The 12,092-nt window shown below is 24.1% G+C and overlaps 1 long non-coding RNA gene across 1 annotated transcript; it reads right to left on the bottom strand.

Moving 5' to 3' along the window:
* Positions 1–7,372: 7,372 nt before the first annotated feature.
* Positions 7,373–8,272, bottom strand: LOC135927403 (uncharacterized). Its single transcript, XR_010572074.1, has 3 exons — positions 8,163–8,272; positions 7,919–8,114; positions 7,373–7,822 (listed from the first exon to the last, which is right to left on the bottom strand). It is a non-coding gene; the product is annotated as an uncharacterized LOC135927403 (long non-coding RNA).
* Positions 8,273–12,092: the final 3,820 nt, after the last annotated feature.

Here is a 12,092-nt window from a genome sequence, read left to right as displayed (position 1 = left end):
GTAAAATTGAGCAGCAATTATTATTTTTTTTTTACTTATAAAATGCTTAAAAACTTTTCTTTTAAACAAACCTCGTTTATAAAAAATTGAATTCCTTCCGCCGAGTTCTGATTGGACCGGATCTGAATGTTTTAAAATTGTTAATTGTACGCGGTTGGTTGGACAACGTTTTTTAAAAATTAGATTCGGTTCTCAATCAAAATTTTCAATTATATTATTAAATCTTTTATTTCAACCCGGTCAGATATTTTTGGTTTAAAAAAAAGTAAGAATTAAACGTATTTTTAGTAATATTAATATATTAAAAGGGAACTAATTGCTTTTTCCTTTATCACAGATAAATTTCTAATTATCATTTTATTTTGATAATCGTCCTCATACAAAACATGGGTCTTTCGAAAAAAAAGACAAACAAGTTTTTTTCTGTTTTTATATATTTTATTACTATTATAATTAATATGAAAAATATAATCTACCAACATTTTATTGCAAAATTCTTATTATTACATTCATTAAATATAATTCACTAATATTTTAATGTAAATTTTTCATTATCACTCGCAATAATTTGCTCATTTCGTTAGTTATTAAAAATATTTCCTGTTTCCCTTTTTTGTGTTTCAAATTTTCAAGCTTTATTACATCCTTTCCTGCAGTGGTTTGAAAAACTAATGAGCTCCTATAAAACTAATATATATGTTAGCTAGCGTCAATGTGTTTTTTCCGGTAATGTGATTATTTTTTCAATTTTAAATCATTTTTTAAGCACGTTTTTTTAAAAAATTTAATAATATTATTTTTCCATAAATATATTCCAACATGCTTAGGGTACCTATTTTATAAATTGTAGACAATTTTTCCGTTAACCTTTGAGTCATTTTAAATTTTTATAAAAAACCTATAGAAAAACTAATATAAATTATATTAAGTTCAAAAGTTCATAGGAAATTCTGATATTCATAGGTTTTAGATATTCCAAATATGAGGGAATACATTCAGGTAAAATTAAATTTTAAAATTTATAAACAAAGCTATCAAAAAAATATTTAAAGTTAAAAGAAATAACGCATTATCGGAAAAACACATGATGCTAACATATATAAAGAAATAAAACAGGGTGCAATATTTGAAGAATTTATATATACATATATATATATATATACGTACAGAGAAAGCAAGTCTAAATTTAAAAAAAATGCTCAAAGGTACTAATTTATTTATTTTTGTCTAAATTTTTTACCCTGTTCATATATTTATGGGGCCTGGTTTATGGTTATAGATTTATATCTTCTACTTTATTATTAATATAATATATGTATTGTTAATCAAAATAATACATACACAAATATAAAATTAACTCAAATGCTTTACCCGCATGATCAATAAAAGAAAATCCTTAATTAACCACAGTCTAAAAGCTTTCATTTTTCATTTTCCGAGTTGCTTATTAACAAACCCTATTGTTATCGCTCACTCTCCCGTGTATGATTCGTCACACCGAGATTAGCTCTATGGAGATCTCGAATTCCTGTTGACACCCCCTTTACCTTCCATTTGCAAACAAAAGGAGGGGAACATCCCGGTAGGCCAGCTGCTTCGAAACTATTAATTATGCATACCCTAGATCGTCCTCTCTTTTTATTACCGCTATTTATATAATATATTTTCATTTTTCCTTATTTTGTTTTGCTTAAGGTAAGAAGGAAATAATAATAAAATTATATAATGCCACAAGGAAAATAATATTTATTTAAAATAAGAGCTAAAATTTCGTAATAAAGTATATAATATTAAGCTATTTTATTTAGATTGGTGCCAACAATTTTGGCGTAAATTTATTAAAAATAGGGTGCCAATCCATTTTCAAAATTGGTAATTTTGATGAAAAATTGACTAATGACGTCCCTGAAAGATACGTTTGGTTCTCTCAAAAACGCGTCAATTGGGAACAATTTAAGTGAAATAATTGAGGAGGGTCATCTTTTTTTTGAGCAGGCCGCAACCTGTACGCATATGACGAGTTCGCTATTTAAATGTTCACGGGAATTATTTAGGAAGATAGGAAATAAAACCATACTCTATCGAATTAAGGGATAATTAGGAAGAGGTTCAGATAAGGTTAAATTTATTTAACGATTTTTTTAAATTGTTATAGAGGAATCTAAAAAAGATAAAATATTATAAAATCAGTATATAAAGGCTAATAAAGATTAGATGCAATCAGGCAAGAAGCTCGAATATCTTTAATAAAAAACAAATTAAAAAAAAAGAAGAGTTATTTAAATGTGAACTGTGTTTCTAGTTAAAAGACAAATGAAATCATTGAGAGTTAATAATATTAAATATTTGGGGTATAAAATTTATTAAGTTATGTCTTTTAGTTTCGGGTATGAAGTGAAAGGAGATGATGACCCTTTGTTCCTATATCCCATAGTTAGGAATATAGAAATAAAAGAGAGGCCCTTTTAATATCGTAAAATAAAATATCTTGTTTCAGCAAATTGCAGTAAAATCAAAAAGTATAAATTAGGGGTCAGTAATGAGCGGGCCTTAAAACAGGCCCGTCCACTCATTTAAATTTTTTAACTCCTGCCCCCCCCCCCCCGCACACATGAATTTTTTTATCACCCATATGCCCGCCTATTTACCTCTTTGTTTAACCTGCTCGTCAACTAGTGCTTTTTTGAAAAAGTATTTTTAATACAACTTGCAAAATATACAAATTATAAAAAAAAAGATTTTTAATAAATAAAAGTCTTATTTGTTCACTTAGCCCTAAAAATGTTTAAAATTTCTATAGCCCATCGCCCACCCAATTCTTTAAAAATATCTTAGAAACAGAGAATTGGAAAAAGGCTAAAAATTTATTTTATTATTTACATTTAATTATCATTTTATAATCACTAATCACTATTAAATCGTGTTTTTCTTTTTTCAATTTTTATATTAAGCAAACAAATTAATTACTATTTACTTCAACATGTAGATAGAGGAAAATTTAATAAGTATAAGTATTTTTATATTTCTAAATTAACAAATTTCTCGAGAAAAAAAAATTTATTTACAAATATTTGATAATTTTTCAGAAATTTTTTAATTTACTTTTCAATCCCGACAGCCCACACATGGTTTTTTGTTTCACCCAAATGCCCGCCAATTTTCCTCAATATTTTGTTTAACCAGCCCGCCAATGCTTAAGAATTATTTTTATGGCTTGTTTAGTTCTTCTCCTTTAATATAATTTACAAAATATACAATATTATGAAATATATTTTGCTGACTTGGCCCGAAAAATATTTAAAATTCTTGCGCCTTTCGCTTATCCTTAAAAATATTTTATAACCCTCCCGCCCTCTGCCCAATATTTAAAATACTTTAGAAACAAACAATTAGTGGGAAGGCTAAAAATTCGCCCATTACAGACCCTCTATTATAAATAATTATATTTTATTGCTTACATTTAACTATTATTTTAATCACTAATCACTATTAAATCGTGCTTTTCTTAATTTTTTTTTTATGCAAACGAAATATTTACTATTTACTTTGGCATGTAGATAAAGAATCAACTTAATAAGTTATATTTATATTTGTAAATAAACAAATTTCTCAGAAATATTTACAAAAATTTGATTATTTATTCATAAATTTTATAATTTAAAAATTTTTAGAAATATTTTGGAATCAAAATATGACTAAATTGATAAATACTCTTCTCGTGTTGGTGCTGATATTCTGTCAATTAAATGGTATGTGAAAAAAATATGATTTTATAATTATTAACCTTTTTTTTAAGTTAAATAAATTTCCCATTTATATAACCTTGTTCTAGTACGAGCCCTAAATTTTCCTATCAATAATATCCTTTAGCAAAAATAATTAATATTCAAACAAAATCCTCATTTTAGATTTATATTTTCCTTATCACTTTAGATTTTTTTTTTAAAAAAATAGATTTCTTTAATAGATTCCCTAACCTTTCTGCCATCTATAAGCAAAATCTTAAGCCTTTCGTATATTTTTTTGACTAAAATATTGGGTTAAAAATTCAAACTCTGCCCATTATGATTCTACTAAAAGTTCCCTTTGGCTCATTAATTTTTTTTATACGAATTTATTTAGCATCATATTTCTAGTATTTATATCTATTTATTCCCCAATGTCAATTAAGGTTTAAATAATTTGTGTTTGTATCATCTGTATTGCGCATTTAAAATTATATCATATAATATTGTATCGTTTATTTTTATTTGTGAATTTACTGCATCATCCTTTATAGATTTAGCATTTCAGTTAAATGGCTCTTAAAAGAGAAAGAAATAAAGGGCATTTTAATTTATTTTCAAATTATCAATATATAAGCTTGAAATACAAAAATATATATCAAATGCCCTAGCTGGCCTTTTAAAATTTTACTAAAAATCAGATTTGCTAGAACCTGTCTGCTAAGATTCCTTCCCTCCCTGAAAATTTTTTATGCTTGCCCGACCCAACCTTATTTTTATTTTTTTTAGCCGAAAAAGACCAAGGTATAATTTAAAATACATTATAAAAATTTCCTTTCTTTCGATACTAAAACCTTTTCTTTAATTATGGAATAACCCATAATATTTTTCACCAACATTTTCAATCGGATTTATTTATTACTGAAAACGTTACTATAAAAAAGAAACCAATTCTAGTTACTTTTAAAATAAGGAATGCCCTATCATTCATTACTCGTTAACTTGTGAAAAAAAATGAAAGCTCTACTTGATATTAAAAAAATGTAACGCGTTACACGTTACTCAAAAAAATACTAAAAATATATATAAATCTTACCGTCAATGTGTTATTTTCGGCTACAATATATTGGCTGATTTTTTTCAGCAATGTGTTATAGTTTCGGCAATATTTTATTTAACTGTTATATTTTTTTGGAGATGATTTATTTTTATTATTTTTTAAATATAATATATTTTTGAGATTTATTTTTTTTTTTTTAATTTTTTTTTTTTTGAGATAATTAATTTTAATGTGTTATATTATTTTTTTAATATATTATTTTCAGATGATTTATTTTAATGTCTTAGATTATTATTTTCAATATTGTAATTAAGAAATTGCTTTTTGAATGAAACTGTTACCCAAGAAAGGAAGCATGCTTCATTATCAATAGACATAGAAATAATGCTATAAAATGTTATGCCGAATTTATTAGATTCACAATTTATTATCTATTTTAGAAAAAATATGGATTCCCGATATTGAATGGTCAGAACTTCTACGAATTGTTCCAACAAGAAGTCTATCATTATTACCGGCACTTAAAAGACTTATTACAAATTTTTCCCTTTTAAATCTTATTTTTTACCCCCCAAAAAATCTAAATTTCATATTAAAATTATCTTTTGAAACGAGGATTATTTAGGACTATTAATAACTTTCTTAAAAAGTTGCAATCAGTAATGAATATAGTGGCAACTTTAAAAGCCCAAGTTTTCATTAATTTAACTACATTTCTTTTGACAATTTGTTTTCTATAAATTAATTATGTACCTATACAATATTAAAATATCTCGTTATTCTTTAAACTTTTTTTTCTTGTATAATCTTAAAATCACAAAAAGAACTATTTTAAAGTTTTTATAGGTATTCATGTAAAATTCAATTCTAATTTTTCAAAGGAAAATTTACTTATAATTATAATTTCTTAATTTTTTATCCTCTTTTTTGATTATCTACAGCTAAAGAGATTGATCAAATTAGTAAAAATAATATATTTCATAAAATTATAGATATAGGTTAGTGTAGTGCTCCGTATAGCATCTGCCACAATTTAATATATTTGGCATATTAAAACTAGTTTTTAATGTGAATTTTTCGTAAAAATATTTTAAATCTTCAATACAAAATGTCATTAAGAAATAAATGGATATTTCAAATAAAAAAAAATACCATTTTATTTATTCCGATTACTTTAGAGTTTAGTTAATTAATTATATTCTTAAGCATCTTATTAAGTGAAATGAACTTTTTAATTTTGTTTTGTTTTGTTTTTATTTATATTAACAGGGGAAGAGGTTATCGAAATAGGTAAATTTATTTCCTTGAATATCGTAATAATAATAATAATAAGTCAAACTAAATTTCTATTTTAAAAAATTAAATAACTAAGGTGATCTCTTGTAAATGTAACAGTCAATCCTTTTTTTATATAATAGAAAGGTAGTTTACAAAGTAGTATGCAAACTATTTGGAGTCTTAGTTAGATTACAAACTTTATACAAATTATTTAACGAATTTACAAACTCGTTAGCCAATATACAATCTAACTATTTTTTGTTTCCAAGTTTTGGGGCAATTTTCCATTTTCTCTTTTACCATACACTTTAATATACCGATTTTTGATTTTATTATTTTCTAAAACAAATTTATCCTGATTTTTTTAAATAACCTGGTATATCTTAATTTTTACCTGATCTTATATTTCCAATTTTTGAGTTTTTTTTAAAACGATTTTCTTAATGAGCCAGTTTTTTTTTCTTCTTTCTTTTGGTCTATTTTAATAAACCCCTACCCCCGATTACATTTGATGCTAATACAATGCTTTGGCATACTAATTTGCATCTCTTAGCATTATATACATTTTTTGATATAGATCCTTTATTTTTTTCTAAAAAAATTTACCTCACATAACAAATTTGTTTCTCATAACATTTTTTAGAACACATTGAGTCTTCCCAAAACCAAATCCATCCTGACTGTCAGCATTAAAAGATAATAATAAAATAAAATATAAAATCTAATATATTTTTAACAAAGCTAATATTTAACTAGTTGGTATTCTAGCTAGCTAGTTTGTAAATTTGCTAAATCTCTTATAGTTGGCTAATTTGCAACTTAGGTTAAGTTTGTATATTAGTTTTAAGATTTATAATTAATTATTATATATGTGATTAAATTAAGGTAACTTTGCATTTTTTTTTAAATTTTTTTAATGATGAAATAAAATAGATAGATTGTTAGGTAATGTAAATTATAATATTTCCTTATATTTTTTTTTATTAATAATAAATAATACTTATCATTGGTGTAATCCCTTAAAATAAGAATTTTATGAGGAAAATACCATCCTAATAGTGCTTCCCTCTCTCTTAAAAAAATCCTGACTAAGTCTATGATAGACCTCATTTTTAATATTTCGTCATTTAATTTAGGCTATATTTTGTAAATTATTTCAAAGTTAAATTGGAAATATATATGCAAATCAAAGTATGATGGTCCAACATTTTTCAGCTTGATAATTGATATATTGATTAAATTTTTAATCGGCCTGATTAAGATTTTGTAAAACATTTATAATTTTTTCATTCTTAAGTCTAACCTAGGTTTAAACTAAATATTAATATTAAATTATTTTCTGGCTGGGCCTGCAGGTCTTTGACATTTATTAAATATAATTAACTACATTTTAATCTAATTTTTGACATATAAATATAACCAACTACATTTTAATCAATAATTTAAATTGGAATTTTTTTTAGGATATGTTAATAAATAAATTAATGAATATGGTTTGGCCTAGTTGAGGATAAATTGGGTATAAAAAAAACATTGTAAATAAAACTGAAAAAAAAAATTGCATTTTTGTATAAATATTTCTTGTGTTTAATTGTAATATATGTAGTGTTTATATAATTTAATTGGTAAATATTTAAATCATGATATATTCTTTGTGATAAAGCAGTTTCAACTGAATATTGTCTTAGGCAATGGCCAAGATCTTTTTTAAATCGTGTGTTAAATTTTTGAAATTTTATTGAATTATATTTTGGACAAGCTAAAAAAATAATTTTCTTGTACATTAAATTTTGTAAACAATGATTAAAATAAATTTTAAAAAACGGTTGTAATTAACAAAATGAGTGGAACTTACCCTTTCCGATTTTGTAATTGTGAATAAAAGAAAATATAAATTTAGTAATCTTGCAATTTTTGAATCCATAGAATAACCATATCAATAATATAAAATAAGTTAAGAATATTTGAATCCATAGAATTACCATATCAATAATTTAGAATGAATTAGGATTATAGTAATATCCATTTCCGTTAATTTTAATTCATTGAGTCTAGATATAAACATATGATTAAATAAAAATTAAATACTAATTCTAAACCACTTATCAATTATACTAGATCAATTAATAACACTTGTTGAGTCTTCCCTTTAAAATTCATAATTTAAAATTTAATGAAAGAATGAAAACATCTAGTTTGAAATGTATTTTAAATATGAGAAATAAAAATTTCCCGTAAAAAAATATGTACTTATTATTAAAATTTTTTAAAAAATTTAGTTAGCTACTGTATAAACTTTTATTTTATCCATTATAAAAATAGTGCAATAAAATCAATATATTAAGTATTTTTTATTATATTTTTATTTTTTAAAATTAAATGATTAATAAATTTATATTTCTTCTAAATGGTATTAAATTTATTCATTTTTTTTTTTATAAAATATGAACTTATTGTTTCTTTAAAGACCATATCCAAAATAGAAAAATATAGAATTCGCATCTTGAAACTTCATGGAAAAAAAAAATAAATCGTTTAAATAAAATAAAATAATTAAAATTTCAAAAATTTAACGTTAGATTTCATTAAAATTTTAAAATTTTGAAACAATTGAATTTTTTTTGAATTTTTTTAAAAAAATTTCCGGCTCAGCCTAAAGACAAGAAACATACTCTTTTAGATTATCTTTGTCCGGCGCCTGTAGTTTGAAGTGCCTTTTTTTATAGGCCCCGAGTTGCGGGCTATTTGTCCTCTTTTACACGGCTTTTGGCCAGAACCCCTTGAATGCTTTATTCATATTATAAACATATCTAAAACGATGGGTTAAACACAATATTAATGTTATCAAATTTTTATTTATTAAGTAAAAGACTCATATGATATGATACATATTTTATTGATTGCACATATAAAAACACACTTATCGTAATTGCTTTTTTGTTGCGATTAGTCGACTAATTTAGTCGACTAAAACGACTAATTTAGTCGACTAAAACGACTAATTTAGTTGACTAAAACGACTAATATAGTCGACTAAGACGACTAATATAGTCGACTAAGACGACTAATATAGTCGACTAAAACGACTAATTTAGTTGACTAAAACGACTAATTTAGTTGACTAAAACGACTAATATAGTCGACTAAGACGACTAATATAGTCGACTAAGACGACTAATATAGTCGACTAAGACGACTAATATAGTCGACTAAAACGACTAATTTAGTTGACTAAAACGACTAATTTAGTTGACTAAAACGACTAATATAGTCGACTAAAGCGACTAATTAAGTCGACTAAAACGACTAATATTGTCGACTAAAACGATTAATTTAGTCGACTAAAACGACTTAATTTAGTCGACTAAAACGACTAATATAGTCCACTAAAAAGACTAATATAGTCGACTAAAATAACTAATTTAGTCGGCTAAAACGACTAATTTAAACGACTAAGTTGATCTATTTAGTCAGGGTAAAATATTTTTTTTAAAAAACCGGGCAGGACCTAGTAAATGGTACCTCTAAAAGTCTCTGATTTAAAATTTTAATTACAATACTATTCTTAAAATTAATCTTTTTAGTATATCAGTATATTCTAAAAATTAATATCTTTTCTAAAATTAAAAATACCCCTCCCCCCGTCTTGGTCAAAAAAAAATTATTTAAAAACAATGAATTTTATATCCAAAAAATAAAATTATTCCTCTCCCCTTCGGTGCCAGCTAGACGATAATTATAAGAATAAAAATATTTTAAGTTATTTATTTTTTTTGAGAAAAATTATTGATAAAAATATAAACTATTAAATTAATATTAAAAAAATAAAAATTATAAAAAAATAATAAAATAAATAAAATATAATATTATCCCGAAACTTTTTATAAACACTTTTTTAATATGATCATTTTTAACTTATTTCTTCATTGTTTATTTTATTTTCTATCAAATTTACCTTTCTTATATTAAAGTTTCGAAAATGACTTGTGAAATCTTTATTTATGTATAATTTATTTACATAATAAAAGATCAAAAAATATTTATTTTTCTATTTGTATTGCACAAACGAAAAAATATATCTATATTATATAATAATCTAGTGTAATAATTTATTAAATTAATTGTTCAAAGGAATAGATCGGATTCCCTCTTCGATATATTGTATCGTATGTGAATAGAAGGCTGTAAAAATGAAATTAGTGAAATTAAGTAATAGGCTAGTAATAGCCTCAATTATATGAATTCTGTTATTGGGTTTGGGATATATAGCTACTGATTTTTCAAAGCGCCAAAAAAATTCTCAAGGGGTTTAATTGAGGGGAATAGGGTGGAAGATATACTATATTTTGATAGTTTTCTCTTATTATATGAGCTCGGTAAATGGGCGCATTATCCATTATTATTAGCGAATTTAACGGTAAAAAGTATGATAATTTATCCAGGTAAGTTTTGAATTTTATTGATATAAATGCCCCGTCTATAATCATGTATTTTTTGAAGCCATTAATTCCTATGGTGCATAAATCGATACGTTTTTCCCCTTTGAAGGAGGGAGTTTGACGGATGGTTTCTTACCCATGCCCATCCATAGTGGGAAATGACGTGGGAATTGAAGCCTGTTTCATCTAAATAGAATATATTTTGAAATGGCACGTTCATCATATTTAGGCAATATTCTTTACGAATATTTATAACGGGAATTTCGTCTATAGGGTTCTTTTCCAACCCTTTTCCTGCTCCATCCCATTGATTTAAGGTATCTAGATACTCCCGAATCACTCATTTTGAGATGAGGTGGTAAATTTTCCACTATATTTTTTATCGTCAATCCATTATTATGTTCTAGTAGCTGTATAATTTTAAATTTTAATTCTGAATCATCCTTTTGATTTTTCATCTTTGATGGATTATGTAATCGGCCAAGGGGGCACCATAGTATTCGGGGAATGGTACATCTTCACTGAAATTTTATTTTAACATCTTTACAATATATAGTTTTTACCTATTTACTTTAAAAAAATCTAAAAAAGTTAAAAAATAATGATTATGACAATTGTCACTTTTCTATGGTACATCTTCACTGAAATTTTAGTCACTTTATATGGTACATCTTCACTGAAATTTTATTTTAACATCTTTACAATATATATTTTTACCTATTTACTTTAAAAAAATTTAATAAAGTTCAAAAATAACGATTATGACAATTGTCACTTTTCTATGGGATATCTTCACTGAAATTTTATTTTAACATCTTTACAATATATATTTTTACCTATTTACATTAAAAAAATTCAAAAGTTAAAAAATAACGATTATGACAATTGTCACTTTTCTATGGTACATCTTCACTGAAATTTTATTTTAACATTTACAATATATATTTTTATTTATTTACTTTAAAAAAATTTAAAAAAGTTAAAAAATAACGATTATGACAATTGTTACTTTTCTATGGTACATCTTCACTGATATTTTATTTTAACATCTTTACAATATATATTTTTACCTATTTACTTAAAAAAATTAAAAAATAACGATTATGACAATTATCACTTTTCTATGGTATATCTTCACTGAAATTTTATTTTATCATCTTTACAATATATATTTTTACCTATTTACTTTAAAAAAAATTCAAAAAAGTTCAAAAATAACGAATATGACAATTGTCACTTTTCTATGGTACATCTTCGCTGAAATTTTATTTTAACATCTTTACAAATATATATTTTCACCTATTTACTTTAAAAAAATTCAAAAAAGTTAAAAAATAACGATTATGACAATTGTCACTTTTCTATAATACATCTTCACTGAAATTTTATTTTAACATCTTTACAATATATATTTTTACCTATTTACTTTAAAAAAATTCAAAAAAGTTAAAAAATAACGATTATGACAATTGTCACTTTTCTATGGTACATCTTCACTGAAATTTTATTTTAACACATTTAAAATATATATTTTTACCTATTTACTTTTCAAAAATAACAATTTAGATAATTAATATTTTTCTTTGATGG

Source organism: Gordionus sp. m RMFG-2023, chromosome 3 (genome assembly GCF_954871325.1).
Source record: "Gordionus sp. m RMFG-2023 chromosome 3, tfGorSpeb1-WG-v2, whole genome shotgun sequence".
Taxonomy (NCBI): Eukaryota; Metazoa; Nematomorpha; class Gordioida; order Chordodea; family Parachordodidae; genus Gordionus; species Gordionus sp. m RMFG-2023.
The sequence above is the reverse complement of the archived record's forward strand: the minus strand, read 5'-3'. Positions and strand labels throughout refer to the sequence as shown.